Here is a 16,684-nt window from a genome sequence, read left to right on the forward strand (position 1 = left end):
TATGGTGCCATATTCTTTCAATTTTTTTAATAATGGTGCTCTGTGGGATGTTCAAATTTTCGGATATTTTTTTTATAACCCAACCCTGATCTGTACTTCTGTACTTCTCCACAACTTTGTCCCTGACCTGTTTGGAGAGCTCCTTGGTCTTCATGGTGCCGCTTGCTTGGTGGTGCCCCTTGCTTAGTGGTGTTGCAGACTCTGGGGCCTTTCAGAACAGGTGTGTGTATAAATACGGAGGTCATGTGACACTTAGATTGCACACATTTTGACTTTATTTATCTAACCTTGTGAATTCGGAAGAAAATTGGTTGCACCAGATCTTATTTGGGGGCTTCGTAGCAAAGGGGGTGAATACCTATGCACGCGCCACTGCAAAATGACCTCCAGCAGGCCACAAATGTGCCTGTGTGGCCTGCTGGAGGTCATTTTGCAGGGCTCTGGCAGTGCTCCTCCTTGCACAAAGGCGGAGGTAGCGGTCCTGCTGCTGGGTTGTTGCCCTCCTACGGCCTCCTCCACGTCTCCTGATGTACTGGCCTGTTTCCTGGTAGCGCCTCCATGCTCTGGACACTACGCTGACAGACACAGCAAACCTTCTTGCCACAGCTCGCATTGATGTGCCATCCTGGATGAGCTGCACTACCTGAGCCACTTGTGTGGGTTGTAGACTCCGTCTCATGCTACCACTAGAGTGAAAGCACCGCCAGCATTCAAAGTGACCAAAACATCAGCCAGGAAGCATAGGAACTGAGAAGTAGTCTGTGGTCACCACCTGCAGAACCACTCCTTTATTGGGGGTGTCTTGCTAATTGCCTATAATTTCCACCTTTTGTCTATTCCATTTGCACAACAGCATGTGAAATTTATTGTCAATCAGTGTTGCTTCCTAAGTGGACAGTTTGATATCACAGAAGTGTGATTGACTTGGAGTTACATTGTGTTGTTTAAGTGTTCCCTTTTATTTTTTTGAGCAGTGTATATTTTTTTAAACAAGTTATTTTTTCCACTTAACCAATTTGGACTATTTTGTGTATGTCCATTACATTAAATCAAAATATAAATCAATTTCAATTACAGGTTGTAATGCAACAAAATAGAAAAACGCCAAGGTGGATGAATACTTTTGCAAGGCACAGGGAGAAAGTGTAGTGAAGAGGGCACAAAAGAGCTTCTTCAACCTCAGGAAACCTTTACAGATGCACAATTGAGAGCATCCTGTCGGGCCGTCCACAACCGCAGGGCTCTCCAGATTGTGGTGCGGTCTGCCCAACTCATCAGCGGGGGCACAATGCCTGCCCTCCAGGACATCTACAGCACCCAGTGTCACAGGAAGGCCAAGAAGATCAAGGACCTCAGCCACCCGAGCCATGGCCTGTTCACCCCGCTACCATCCAGAAAGCGAGGTCAATACAGGTGGATCAAATCTTTGACCGAGAGACTAAAAAACTTTTTCTATCTCAAGGACATCAGACTGTTAAATAGTCACCACTAGCCGGCCCCCGCACAGAACCCTGCCCTGAACTTTAGTAACTGTCACTTGACGGCTACCGCCCGGTTACTCTACCCTGCACCTTAGAGGCTGCGGCCTATGTACATAGCCATGGAACCCTGGTCACTTTAATAATGGAAAACTGGTCACTTTAAATCATGTTTACATACTGTTTTACACACTTCATATTCATGTATTGTATTCAAAGCCTATCCTATTTCTGTACATCTACTATACACATACATACAGTATGTGGCAAGTCGGTTAGGACATCTACTCTGTGCATGACACAAGTAATTTTTCCAACAATTGTTTACAGACAAATTATTTCACTGCATCACAATTCCAGTGGGTCAGAAGTTTACATACACTAAGTTGACTGTGCCTTTAAACAGCTTGGAAATTTCCAGAAAATTAAGTCATGGCTTTTGATAGCTTCTGATAGGCTAATGGACATAATTTGAGGCAATTGTAGGTGTACCTGTGGATGTATTTCAAGGCCAACCTTCAAACTCAGTGCCTCTTTGCTTGACATCATGGGAAAATCAAAAGAAATCAGCCAAGACCTCAGAAACAAAATTGTAGACCTCCACATGTCTGGTTCATCCTTGGGAGCAATTTCCAAACGCCTGAAAGTACCACGTTCATCTGTACAAACAATAGTACACAAGTATAAACACCATGGGACCACGAAGCCATCATACCGCTCAGGAAGGAAACGCGTTCTGTCTCCTAGAGATGAACGTACTTTGGTGCGAAAAGTGCAAATCAATCCCAGAACAACAGCAAAGGACCTTGTGAAGATGCTGGAGGAAACGGGTACAAAAGTATCTATATCCACAGTAAAACGAAGCCACTGGTCCAAAACCACCATTAAAAAATACAGACTATGGTTTGCAACTGCACATGGGGATGAAGATCATACTTTTTGGAGAAATGTTCTCTGGTCTGATGAAACAAAAATAGTACTGTTTGACCATAATGACCATTGTTATGTTTGGTAGAAAAAGGGGGATGCTTGCAAGCCGAAGAACACCATCCCAACCATGAAGCACGGGGGTGGCAGCATCATGTTGTGGGGGTGCTATGCTGTAGGAGGGACTGGTGCAATTCACAAAATAGATGACATCATGAGGCAGGAAAATTATGTGGATATATTGAAGCAACATCTCAAAACATCAGTCAGGAAGTTAAAGCTTGGGTCTTCCAAATGGACAATGACCCCAAGCATACTTCCAAAGTTGTGACAAAATTGCTTAAGGACAACAAAGTCAATGTATTGGAGTGGCCATCACAAAGCCCTGACCTCAATCCTATAGAAAATTTGTGGGCAGAACTGAAAAAGCGTTCGAGCAAGGAGGCCTACAAACCTGACTCAGTTGCACCAACTCTGTCAGGAGGAATGAGCCAAAATTCACCCAACTTATTGCAGGAAGCTTGTGGAAGGATACTTGAAACGTTTGACCCAAGTTAAACTATTTAAAGGCAATGCTACCAAATACTAATTGAATGTATGTAAACTTCTGACCCACTGGGAATATGATGAAAGAAATAAAAGCTGAAATAAATCATTCTCTCTACTATTATTCTGACATTTCACATTCTTAAAATAAAGTGGTGATCCTAACTGACCTAAGACAGGGAATTTTTACAAGGATTCATGTCAGGAATTGTGAAAAACGGAGTTTAAATGTATTTGGCTAAGGTGTATGTAGGCTTCCGACTTCAACTGTACATACTTCGGGCTCCGACATTGCTCGTCCTAACATTTATATATTTCTTAATTCCATTATTTAACTTTTTAGATTTTTGTGTGTTGTGTATTGTTTGACATTACTGCACTGTTGGAGCTAGGAATGCAAGCATTTCGCTAAACTTGCAATAACATCTGCTAAATATGTGTGCGCGACCAATAAATGTTGATTTGATTTGATGTTAGGTCAGCCTCAAAGCCTCACCTCTCCTTGAGTCAATGAAGCTTGGGGCTGAGGATGTCCTAAAATGGATACTGTAGAGGACCTCTGCCAGCGGTATTAACACTTCTGTCCTCCATCCAGAGCTGCTGCTCCACAGGCGTCCTTGTGCTATCAGGGAGTAGTGTGTGTAGAGGTATGTGTGTGTCGAGTAGACCGTAGATGTGCTGAGTCGACCCGGGCACCTAGTGGACAGACCAAATAGAGATAGATGATATACCGCTGAAGGACAGGCCACTCTTCACCTCTCCTTTTTTTTTTAGAGTGAGCAGAGTGGAACATTTATTCTTATATAGTCTGTCAAAGAGCAAATGTGTCTGGGTGTCTGTGCATGCATATGGACTTCCTTCTGTAGGTTTGCGGTAGATGTCTCTGTGTAGGGCTTCGAAGGTTCTGGAATTTTAGGTAACAGTTATTTGTGAGGCAAATGTCCACGGTCACTGGTTTAGAACCATTCAAATAGCAAAATGAAGGAACTCTGATATTCCCCTCTACTCTCGGTCTGCTTTGCAGCAGCCGTAGCACCAAGGGGTTCCTAAACTAAGAGGCGCAACATCGCGAAACTTCCGGGAACGGGAAGCAAACCAGGCCAGGATTTTGGCGGTTTGACAAGCCAATGAGAGAAGTGAAAGATTCTTCCTTCATTTTCTCAAAATATAAAGGCACAACCTAAATTCGAGCCAATGTCTTAAGTAGTTGAACATATTATTAATCCAACCTCGTGAAAGTGACAAACTGATGTTTTTATTTTCGTTTAAAAAAAACTGAGGCTTTTTATATCGAAGGACTGCCTTTGATTTGACGGCCTGCCTACAAGTGTGCTCGGGATATTCTATTGGAGAAGCAGTTTTAGCATATCTTTATACTTCTACTGTCTTTGGTAGCACATTGTGTTCCATTGCCTAGCAACTGCAGTAAACAACTACTGTGTCATGCAGTGGTCATGCAGCTGCCGTGCAGCCGTGTCTATATTTTCACCAGATGTATAAATCTGAAGCATCCGGTTGGCCTTTCCACTCACCACTAAATATGTCCAGTTGCCAACAGTGGGAGAAGATGAAGCGAGATGGATTTTGGGCGACATTCTGCTAATTTTCTCATCAATTAAACATTTGATCTCAATACAGTATTCTGTTCCCAAAACTAAAATCTGTTACGAACAGAGTGGACTAAGCTTTGTAGACTTTACCCTTTGCCAAAGATTTAAAAGATTGCGTTGTTTAGAAGAAGTGCAAGGGCCAATTGAGTTATTGCACACGCTCATTTCAGAGTAGGCGTTCCCTAACAGAAATATGCAAATACATGCTAGAATGCACCAATAGGATCTTGCTAGCTCGTGTTTGTCTCTGCTCACCCCCTTGCTTGTTCTGCACACTATGATTAAGTTGCTTCCCATTAGAAACGACAGGCGGTGGTCTATCTTGGGTTAGTTCTAAAAAATATTTGGCAGAGCTACGTATACTTTGACGCTCGCTAGCCTAGCATGGATCTCGGTATTCATCCCTTTGTATCCAATTCACATTAACTTTAGATGTCCACACGGACCAATAATGACATTTGCAAGTTCATTCCAGCAGAGACAATGTCTTTTAGCATCATTTTTGCATATTTGTAAACCGGATAAAGTATGCACTATGCGTACTAGGCTACAAATACAGGTAATGCAAGTGTTACAGCATCAACGGGAGCACATTTTTAAGGCGAGAGCGCACAGAGAAAGGTAGAAAAACAATTGTTTTATAATTCATTTACAATACTGCTATGTGGTTTATTGGATATACTTAAAAATAAATTTTATAAAAAATATTTCCTCAAATTAATGTATTAGAATAGTTTGGACAGTTTTTACAATTTTATTCACGTTCTTCATCCATAATTCTCGGTTACGCAGTTAGACAATTACCATGCCGGCCCTAATGTTGTGCACAGTGCAGTGACAGCTTCAGGTAGACCCGTGTCTCTCCTGTCTGCTGTGGAGTTATAGTTCTCCTCAGCTGTTTGCTGTGGGATCTCACCGTTAGATTGGACTGATCACATGACACCCCAGCCCAATCTCTCAGGCCGCTTGGGAAGCATTTACTAAATATTTCACTTTAATTTAGATCCCAGCGCCTGGGATGTAATTGTATTCCACCGACCTGACCTGAAACTTTGTGAATAATATAAGCCTTTCAGTTAGCCACTTAGATATTGTTCCATGAATTAAGCACCCCTAGGCGGATGACCTTCAGAGGAAGACAGAGGTTGTATATATTATGGCTATCTATATTAAGTGTTTCCATTATGAGCGTAACGCTCCCATGTTATTATCAAAGAAGTACGAAGTATTGTTTTAGATTGAGGGGACCTACGTACATTTTCACTCATTCAACTACCTCCATCAACCTCTCTTTCACGTTGGTAGGAGAGGGGGTTAAAAGCAGACCCCCAGATTGATGCATCTCTCGCTGCCACAACCATTCACTATCACCCCATCCTCCCCTTTGCTCTACACCTCCCCCCCCCCCCCCCTATTGCCTCGCCTCACTCCTTTACCGCAGGTGGAGCCTCCTGTCATTGATTTTCTCTCTTCTCCCTTCTTTTTCTTCACTCACTGCAGCACTTCTTAACTTATCTGGCTTTAACACAACAATGCTGCAGAACGAGGGCACCCAAGGACAGATTAGATTGTTCTGGGGATCTTTAGTCCTTTTCTCGATTTCTTTCACTCTGTATTTTTCTGTTGCCCTCTTCCCTTTCTCTTTTTATATGGTAGGCCTACGTCTGAATCAACCTCAACCGTTTGCCACCACTGCTACGCTCGTTATGTACTGAAAAACAATAGACTCGCTTTCTTTCTCGCCCTCTCCCTCTCTTTTTCATTCTCTCCCTCCTCCTTGGTCTCTGTGCTTCTTTCTGTGGTCGGGAAGAATAGACCTCACCCTGGAAGGATTTCAGGACTGTGTGTGTGTATTCTCCCAGCGTCTCAGGCTGTCTAAGCCATGGTAATTGCAGTGCTCCACTGCCTCTGTAGAAGTCAATGAACCTGAACTAATTGTCTCTCTCTACATGGAAGTCAACTATTGTGTCAATTCCCCTGCGACACTGCGACCACTGCTGAGCGAGCCCTTGCATCCTTTATCAGTACATATGTGTTTGTTCTCAGTGCACGGCCCGCATGCGCGCGTATGTAGGTGTGTGTGTTTGCGCGCGCGTTGTGTGTTTTCCACAGGCTATTGAGTCCTACCACGGGTAATTGAGTCCTACCACGGGTAATTGAGTCCTACCACGGGTAATTGAGTCCTACCACGGGTAATTGAGTCCTACCACGGGTAATTGAGTCCTACCACGGGTAATTGAGTCCTACCACGGGTAATTGAGTCCTACCACGGGTAATTGAGTCCTACCACGGGTAATTGAGTCTTACCACGGGTAATTGAGTCTTACCACGGGTGATTGAGTTCTACCACGGGTAATTGAGCGTAGAAATGTTGTTGTTTATTTGGAACTCATCCACTTTTTCTGCTTTTAATATGTAACATATACTTATAGTTAGTAACCGCGTGACATGATCTCTCATTTCGAACTGATAATAGCTCTGAGTTCTGTGAAATTGATAATGGCTTAAACAGCTGACATATTCCCAAGATGCAATAATGTCTGTTTGGAAAAAAATCCAACTCAGACTGTGTAGGCTCCGTTTCGGCTGTTGTACATCGAAATGGCATCCCACACTAAACCCAGACTCCGTCTCAAGGGCAACATGTAGCGAACTGTCTCGCAACGTTGCAGAGTCTGTCTTATTTTTCCCCCTTTTCTGAGGAGGAATGTTATCATTAAGTCTGGTTAGGCTCAAACCACTCTGACCACACTGGCGGTTCATGGGACGATGCCGGCGTAACCCGGACTACTGAGGCCCCTGGGTAACGTGTAATGCTCACATAACGTTGCGGAAACTCATGTAACATGAGCGCTATCTTATGTTAACCTCAGAGGGATAGTTGTGTGGAAGGTGCTATGTGCCTGGGGTGAACGAGGACCATAGGGAGATTCTGGGTTAGATTTAGCCAGCGGATGCCTGGGTTCGCTAATTGCTGTGTGGGATCTGCGATGGTTTAGGATGGGAGGTTTTGGAACAGAGGGCAGAGATATATACTGTAGCTAGATCGACTCCAAACTATTCTTACCCCTTGTTCTACTGGGGCTGACTGAGCTACGGTAAGGGGAGGTTAAAGTCACTGTGGCAACCACATCCTCTGCTAATGCCGTGGTAACATTCCTCCAGGCCGGTCTGTCTGCTTGTAAGGAAAAATAACATGAGCAGTTGTTTTTGTTTGTGGCCAAATAACCATTAAAAGATCGAAAAAGAGGAGGGAGAGAGGGGGGAAAAGGGAAGGAGCTGACCCTAGGGCATTCCCGAGTCTTTTCGTTAAGACCAACCTTTTGGGCTCACCTAAAGGAGCCGCTCATTTGACTCCCAAACAGAGTTTTGTTCCAGTAGTGCGTAAACATTTTCTTTTGAAAATGTACAAAGTTGCAGACCATTATTTCAGATAGTGAAATACGAGTTGAAGGACATTTTGTTACCTGACGAAATAAATTCGATCACATTGCAAAAATGAGCGTGGACCAGAATGAGGCTCTCTTCTCACAACCTATTGTTCCCGCGGTGATGAATTACCATCTTCAGAGGATGTTTCCATAACTGGTCTACAGATAATGGTTGTCTACGAGTAGTACGAGCCAAGTGAAAGGCTCTTCCGTAGATGCGGGTCAGTTCCCAACGTTCACTACTAAAAAAAGAGCTGTTCGTTCGCGAACGACCCATCACGAGCTGGAACGGGAGAGGGAGGAAAAAGTGTTAAGGAGAGAAAGCGCGGGGTAGATGTAATGGGACAGGTCATTAACGTGATCCTTTTGTTCATTAAATTGGCTCGAGCGTCGTTATTCCCACTAAAACAGCACGCATGCAATTAGCGTGCAGACAGAGAGAAAGAGCCAGTGCTCGGCATGCCAGTCGCGTGCGTTAACAGTCTTTTGGCACTAGTTATATTTGGTTTCCGTGTTTAGAGTGAATAAATTGGGCTACTGTTGTCTGCTGGCTCACACTCTCCTCCATGGTGTGTCCAACCTCAGTGCCTCTGTGGTACTGACGTTATCTCCCCTAATAGACCCACTGTGGCCTCTCTATTTTAATGCAATTTGAGTTTTTAGAAATTATTTTCATTTTGGCCAACAAAACGATCTGTAAATGTCTGGAAAGAGGAGTGAGGGTTTGACCTGCACTGTGAAGGAGAGATGGAGTGAAGGAGGAGGGGTGTGGTGTGAGGGAAGGAGAGAAGGGTTTAGATATAGACTTCTGTCTCCTTTTGGGGATGCTGCTGTTTACTGTGGCCTTTACTGAGAAATGCCACACAGAGCACTGGGGCATAGCAGGACACATCCTCAGGGCAGAGCCCGGGGCCACAACTTCTAGGACAAAACACAGGCTCACCTAACGCACACCCATGCATAATACACACGTGCACACATTAGACTAAACCTACTGAACACACACACACACACACCAGACTTTACTACCACACTTAGGAGCAGAAACATCAAACAGACGCACACAAACCAACTTCCTGTGTTTGTACAAATGCCTAGTCTCAAATGTCAGGTCTCTGTATCATATCACATCCTAAATGTAAACTCAGCAAAAAAAGAAACGTCCCTTTTTCAGGACCCTGTCTTTCAAAGATAATTCGTAAAAATCCAAATAACTTCATAGATCTTCATTGTAAATGGTTTAAACACGGTTTCCCATGCTTGTTCAATGAACCATAAACAATTAATGAACATGCACCTGTGGAACGGTCATTAAGACAGACTGTAAGCAATTAAGGTCACAGTTATGAAAACTTAGGACACTAAAGAGGCCTTTCTACGGACTCTGAAAAACACAGAAAGAAAGATGCCCAGGGTCCCAGCTTATCTGTGTGAACGTGCCTTAGGCATGCTTCAAGGAGGCATGAGGTACCCCTACCCCTGGACCCCTACAAATCAGCCGGGCTAGACAATCTGGACCCTCTCTTTCTAAAATGATCGGCCGAAATTGTTACAACCCCTATTAGTAGCCTGTAAACCTCTTTCGTATCGTCTGAGATCCCCAAAGATTGGAAAGCTGCCACGGTCATCCCCCTCTTCAAAGGGGGAGACACTATAGACCCAAACTGCTACAGACCTATATCTATCCTACCCTGCCTTGTTAACAAACAGATCACCAACCATTTTGAATCCCACCGTACCTTCTCCGCTATGCAATCTGGTTTCCGAGCTGGTCATGGGTGCACCTCAGCCACGCTCAAGGTCCTAAATGATATCATAACCGCCATCGATAAGAGATAATACTCAGAGTTCAGTGTGTCAAATCGGAGGGCCTGTTGTCCGGACCTCTGGCAGTCTCTATGGGGGTGCCACAGGGTTCAATTCTCAGGCCGACTCTTTCCTCTGTATACATCAATGATGTTGCTCTTGATGCTGGTGATTCTTTGATCCACCTTTACGCAGATGACACCATTCTGTATACCTCTGGCCCTTCTTTGGACACTGTGTTAACTAACCTCCAGACGAGGTTCAATGCCATACAACTCTCCTTCTGTGGCCTCCAACGGCTCTTAAATGCTAGTAAAACTAAATGCATGCTCTTCAACCGATCGCTGCCCGCACCTGCCCGCCCGTCCAGCATCACTACACTGGACGGTTGTGACTTAGAATATGTGGACAACTACAAATACCTAGGTGTCTGGTTAGACTGTAAACTCTCCTTCCACACTCGCATTAAGCATCTCCAATCCAAAATTAAATCTAGAATCGGCTTCCTATTTCGCAACAAAGCGTCCTTCACTCATGCTGCCAAACATACCCTCGTAAAACTGACTATCCTACCGATTCATGACTTTGGCGATGTCATTTACAAAATTGCATCCAAATTGCTGAGAAGAGTGTTGGAGGCTGTCTATCACAGTGCCATCCGTTGTGTCACCAAAGCCCCATATACTACCCACCACTGCGATCTGTATGCTCTCGTTGGCTGGCCCTCGCTTCATATTCGTCGCCAAACCCACTGGCACCAGGTCATCTAATGTCCCGCCTTATCTCAGCTCACTGGTCACCATAGCAGCACCCACCCGTAGCACGCGCTCCAGCAGGTATATTTCACTGGTCACCCCCAAAGCCAATTCCTGCTTTGGCCGCCTTTCCTTCCAGTTCTCTGCTGCCAATGACTGGAACGAATTGCAAAAATCACTGAAGCTGGAGACTCATATCTCCCTCACTAACATTAAGCACCAGCTGTCAGAGCAGCTCACAGATCACTGCACCTGTACATAACCCATCTGTAAATAGCCCATCCAACCACCTCATCACCATACTGTCATTTATTAGATTTTTTTGCTCCTTTGCACCCCAGTCTCTCTACTTGCACACTTACATCTATCACTCCAGTGTTTAATTGCTAAATTGTAATTATTTCGCCACTATGGCCTATGTATTGCCTTTACCTCCATGATCTCACCTCATTTGCACACACTGTATATAGACTTTTTCTATTTTGTTATTGACTGTATGTTTGTTTATTCCATGTGTAACTCTGAGTTGTCGTTTGTGTCGCACTGCTTTGCTTTATCTTGTCCAGGTCGCAGTTGTAAATGAGAACTTGTTCTCAACTAGCCTACCTCGTTAAATAAAGGTAAAATGAAAATGAGGACTGCAGATGTGGCCAGGGCATAAAATTGCAATGCCCGTACTGTGAGACGCCTAAGACAGCGCTACAGGGAGACAGGATGGACAGCTGATCATCCTCGCAGTGGCAGACCACGTATAACAACACCTGCACAGGATCGGTACATCCGGACATCACACTTGCGGGACAGGTACAGGATGGCAACAACTGCTGCCCGAGTTACACCAAGAACGCACAATCCCTCCATCAGTGCTCAGACTGTCCGCAGTAGGCTGAGAGAGGCTGGACTGAGGGCTTGTAGACCTGTTGTAAGGCAGGTGCTCACCAGACATCACCGGCAACAACGTCGCCTATGGGCACAAACCCACCGTTGCTGGACCAGACAGGACTGGCAAAAAGTGCTTTTCACTGACGAGTCGCTGTTTTGTCTCACCCGGGGTGATGGCCGGATTCGCATTTATCGTCGAAGGAATGAGCGTTACACCGAGGCCTGTACTCTGGAGCGGGATCGATTTTTAGGTGGAGGGTCCGTCATGGTCTGGGGCGGTGTGTCACAGCATCACAGGACTGAGCTTGTTGTCATTGCATGCAATCTCTACGCTGTGCTTTACAGGGAAGACATCCTCCTCCCTCATGTGGTACCCTTCCTGCAGGCTCATCCTGACATAACCCTCCAGCATGACAATGCCACCAGCCATACTGCTCGTTCTGTGTGTGATTGCCTGCAAGACCGGAATGTCAGTGTTCTGCCATGGCCAGCGAAGAGCCCGGATCTCAATCTAATTGAGCACGCCTGAGACCTGTTGGATCAGAGGGTGGGGGCTAGGGCCATTCCCCCCAGAAATGCCTGGGAACTTTCAGGTGCCTTGGTGGAAGAGTGGGGTAACATCTCACAGCAAGAACTGGCAAATCTGGTGCAGTTCATGAGGAGGAGATGCACTGCAGTACTTAATGCTGCTGATTTTGACCCCCCCCCCCTTTGTTCAGGTACACATTATTCCATTTCTGTTAGTCACATGTCTGTGGAACTTGTTCCGTTTATGTTTCAGTTGTTGAATCTTGCTATGTTCTTACAAATATTTACACATGTTAAGTTTGCTGAAAATAAACGCAGTTGACAGTGAGGGGACTTTTTTTTTGTTGCTGAGGAACTGAACACTTCCATTAGAGTTGAGCAGCAAAGAGCGGAAGTGTATTCTGTAGGGCTCAACCAGCACTCAAACCTTTTAGATCAAACACAACCTCTCTCCCTCCACTTAAGAGCCGCAAATGAAATGTCTCCAAATTTTTAAAAACCTACTTCTCGAAAAAACCTTGATGTCTATCTTTGTCCGCTGCCCTCTATTTTTGTGTTCTCTCCGTTCTCTGCTGCTGCTGTTGTTGTTGCAAAGGAGAACCTGGACCTCTTGATCCTGGTTACTCACTCTGATACAAATATTTCCTTCACCTGTTGGAGAAGAACATGTTACTGCTCAGCATTTGGCCTTTTTCACATCAACACCTTTTGTGATCTCTGCTGGAATGACTCATTGCCGGTATCAGCCGGAGAGAGGTCGCTTTGAGGGAAAAAAAGGACAAATGCCTATTCTTCTTTCTTTTTTTTTTAATAGTCACAGCTGGCATTTGACTCATTTCCCCCGTCTCCGTTGGTGTTTTTACATTGTGTGTCTCTGGGGAGCGAGGGCGGGAATAGCCTGCTGAACTAGGGCAGCAAGACGCTGACATTTACACTCAAAAGGCTAATGGGATGCCTGAGTCGGCCTGCGTCAGCCACTTTGTTTGGCCGCTCAGATCAGGGCCGCGCGCTAGCCCACACTAGCTCCAGGTTTCTGGCTCTGTGTCTAAGGCCTGATGATGTTGACTCTCCAGATAGAAGTGCATTCAAAGACTGGGGGGCTTATTCTCTTCCCTTTATGTCTGGATATCGTTAGCTGGCGCTGTGCGGCTGCCTGGGTCTCCGGCGGCCAGGGCTGAGGAGTCTCTCAACTCGTCTCTACTCGTCTCACACCACGAGAGGTCTGTCGGGAGAGGGCTAAAGAGAATCCCATAGATGCTCCCTTTAATGTAACCAGGGACTCCAGTTTCTGCCCCTTTTCAGAGTTGTAAAGCAAACTACTTTTTGTAGACCAGTCATATTCTCCATATCCAAAGGCTATGTTGTGAAAAAAATATCCATAACGATGATAGTAATTCACCCCTTGGGGTTAAGATGTTGAAATGATCTCCTCTGAGACGCTTCAGCTTGGCCTATCAGCTTGACCTATTCTCTGTCTCCCGGGGTGAGGGCTGCTGCCTATTGGAGTCTGAAGACTCATTTTACATCACAGCTCAAAGGCTACCGTGATCCCTGTGGTGTGTTTGCTGGGCTCAAATTTCCGCATTTTAGAAGATTATCACAGGTGCCTTTCGACATTTGTATGTTATTTCTGGTATTTTATTAGAATCCCCATTCGCTGTTGCGATAGCAGCGGCGACTCTTCCTGGGGTCCACACGTGGTAATCGAGAAAGAGGACAGTTCCCACCCAAATCCTACCCATTCCATTTCAGTGTTAAAGCGTGTCTGTCTGAGGGATTGGTGAGGGAGATGGAGAGGGTTCTTAACTGTCAGTGTGAGCTGTGAGGGTGCTTCATGCTAATGACAACGGCTCATTCCTCTGTAAACGTGAGCCTCTCACAGGCCTCCAGTGTTCTTAGAGAGGGAGAAAGAGACCCGAGAGCGGGTTTGTTTTTTCACTCAGGGAAATATCAACGCAATTAGGAGCAGCGTATCATTTACAAATCAGGGTTGACATTTAAGAGGCTCGCTAGGAATAACACAACATTTCACCGATGCATGATGGGAATGATTTCTTCATGCTGGGGAGAGAACGAGTGTGTGTCTTCCCAGATGTTGTAATCAATGTTGCAGCAGCACATACTCTGCTGGGGACACTGAATGTGCATCCTCAATGGCACCCTATTCCCAACAGTGCGCTACTTTTGTCCAGAGCCTTATCAGCCTGTAGCATTTGCTGCCCTATGAGCCCTGCATGGACCAGATGTAAGGCACTAAATAGAGAATAGGGTGCCCTTTGGGATGCAGACCGAGACTACCCCTCTCTGATCAGTGCACCTCTCAGCTAAGGGAATCGTGACCTATTGGGTTGTCAGAAGAAGGACTGTCTTAGCTGAGCTCAGATCTGTTTATAATCATGTATTTATGACATCAATAGTATGCTGTTTTAACATCTCTCCAGTGGCCTACAGAGAAGGGGACGGGTACAAACAGCGCTAGTGTCAGACTCCTACTCTTCACAGTTGTGTGTGCATGCGTCTGTGTCTTTGTATCTGTGTGATGTGAAAGTGATGGAAACCGACTTGCAAGTGTCTGCATTACATAACATGTGTCTCCACCAGAACAAAGATGTTACCTTAGAGAAAAATCACGCCTGTGTTTGAGGGAGTGTAAGCCTTTAGCTGTCTCCCTTTTTGTGTTCAAGTCCTGCTAAAGTGTTTATTCTGGGCCTGTTTGGGACACCACAATGGCTTTGTGTGATAAAGAACCATCTGTTCTCATCATATCACTGCATCTATGATCCCGTTAGGCTGAGCTGTGGTGAGATATGCTACTAAGCGATATTGAGTCCCAGATAGGACAGCGCGTCAACGTCACTCCTAGACAGCCCTGTCTGTTACTGTATTATATCACTGGAGTGGAAGGGAAAATGCCGTCGACTCACACAACTGATACAGTTACTGTTTTCAACGTTTATTCATCCAGGTTAGTCGAACTGAGATTACATTTCTAACACAAGATACCTAGGCCATAAGAGCAGCAGTCTCAACACCGGGTCCGTAGCTCAACCAGCTTTCTACATAAACCTTCGTTACATTACACACACATTACACAGAAGAATACTGAGTTTCAGTAACATCAGCACGCACTGTGAAAAACCTACATGTGAGCGCGAGCCCCCCAGAAGACCCTAAATCCACACCTCTCCCCCCCCCCCAATCCCCCTACCCTGAAAAAAGTCGAGACCCGCCGTATGAGAGAGAGATGGATACTCTGAGCCATCTCATATCCATCAGGTGTAGATGGTCTTTAAGTGCCGTGGGGAGACGCTCCTAGTCTATGATGTTAAAGTGGAGCTAGAGGACTTGGGGAGACCGATTCCTCCTCCACTTCTCCGTGCGGAGCCTAATAAATAAGCATATCCTCCTACCGGGGGGCAATAAATACACATTAAGTACAATTATTCCTGTGCTTCATAAGTGGTGTTTCAGTGGCATCAGCACGCTGGGCTTGAACGCGAGCTCTTTTATTGTTATTGATGATGGCCACAGCTGTGGTTCCGATACTGTAGCTAGCGCGCCGCCTAATGTACGTCTTCCCCGTAACTCAGTTGGAGTGTGTTCATGGGTTGCATGTCGAGTCACAATAGTGCCGGGAAGATTCTCTTGAGCATTGGTGCCCCGACTTAACGTTCGACTGAGTAATGCCTTCTCGGTTGGCGCTGGGGACGATTTGGTCTGTGGCAGTTCAAAGTGGCAGTTCAAACGGAGGCAAATAATTAGCAGGAATGGCTCTTGGCGCCATTGTGATATCGCCAGGTTGATTTTTAGATGCATTGTAACGTTAACATTGTCGGCTATTACTGAACAGCTATATAGAAATACAACATGCGACAATTTCAAAGATTTTGCCGAGTTACGGTCCATGTAAGGAAATCAGTCAATTGAAATAAGTTCATTATTTCCCATGACTGGGCAGGGGCGCAGCCATGGGTGGGGCTGGGAGGGCATAGGCCCCACCCAATTGAGAGCCAGGCCGACCCACTGGGGAGCCAGGCCCAGCCAAGCCAATCAGAATGGGGTTTTCCCCACAAAAGGGCTTTATTACTGACCGAAATACTCCTCTGACTGTGTTTAGCCTGACTGTGTTTAGCCTGACAGTGTTTGTGGTAAATGCAATACTTTCTTGAGGAATGTAATAACAGCATTGTGTTTGACTGACAGACTGTGATAGGTAAATCTCCCAGAGGAATCAGCCATATCTGCTCTTCTTCCTCCTCCCCCTCTATAAGTCATTCTGCAGCAGTAGCTGACTACATACCAGGGCTTTGTGCTTTAGCCTAGAGCCTGCTTCACAGGCCTGCAGTGGAGCCCCTTAATGGCCCAGAGCTCAAATCCAGGTCATATATATACATCAAACACACAGGCTCACACTGAATCTCCATTAAGCCCCATTAGAAATAATGACCCATTATTTCTCTGCCATACTTTTGAGCGGGGGAAGGGGGAAAAGGATTTCAGTGTTTCTTTTATACATTTCAGGAAATGATTGGCACCACAGAAGTTCTTTAATATCCACATGCCACTCCATCAGCCGAGCGCACGTGTGTGTGTGTGTGTGTGTGTGCGTGCATAATTGTGTTTAGCCTGCAATGTGTATGCCTAGTACAGTACCAGTCAAAAGTTTGGACACACCTACTCTTTCCAGGGTTTCTATTTTTATTTTTTTACATTGTAGAAAT

General features: G+C 45.4%; 1 protein-coding gene across 2 annotated transcripts in view; it reads left to right on the top strand.

Annotated features, from left to right (window-relative positions):
• Window positions 1-16,684, top strand: part of LOC129830384 (cadherin-4-like) — a 370,018-nt gene that overhangs the window by 41,566 nt on the left and 311,768 nt on the right. The gene's annotated exons all lie outside the window — the stretch shown is intronic.

This window comes from Salvelinus fontinalis, chromosome 31 (assembly GCF_029448725.1).
Source record: "Salvelinus fontinalis isolate EN_2023a chromosome 31, ASM2944872v1, whole genome shotgun sequence".
In the NCBI taxonomy this organism is placed as follows: domain Eukaryota; kingdom Metazoa; phylum Chordata; class Actinopteri; order Salmoniformes; family Salmonidae; genus Salvelinus; species Salvelinus fontinalis.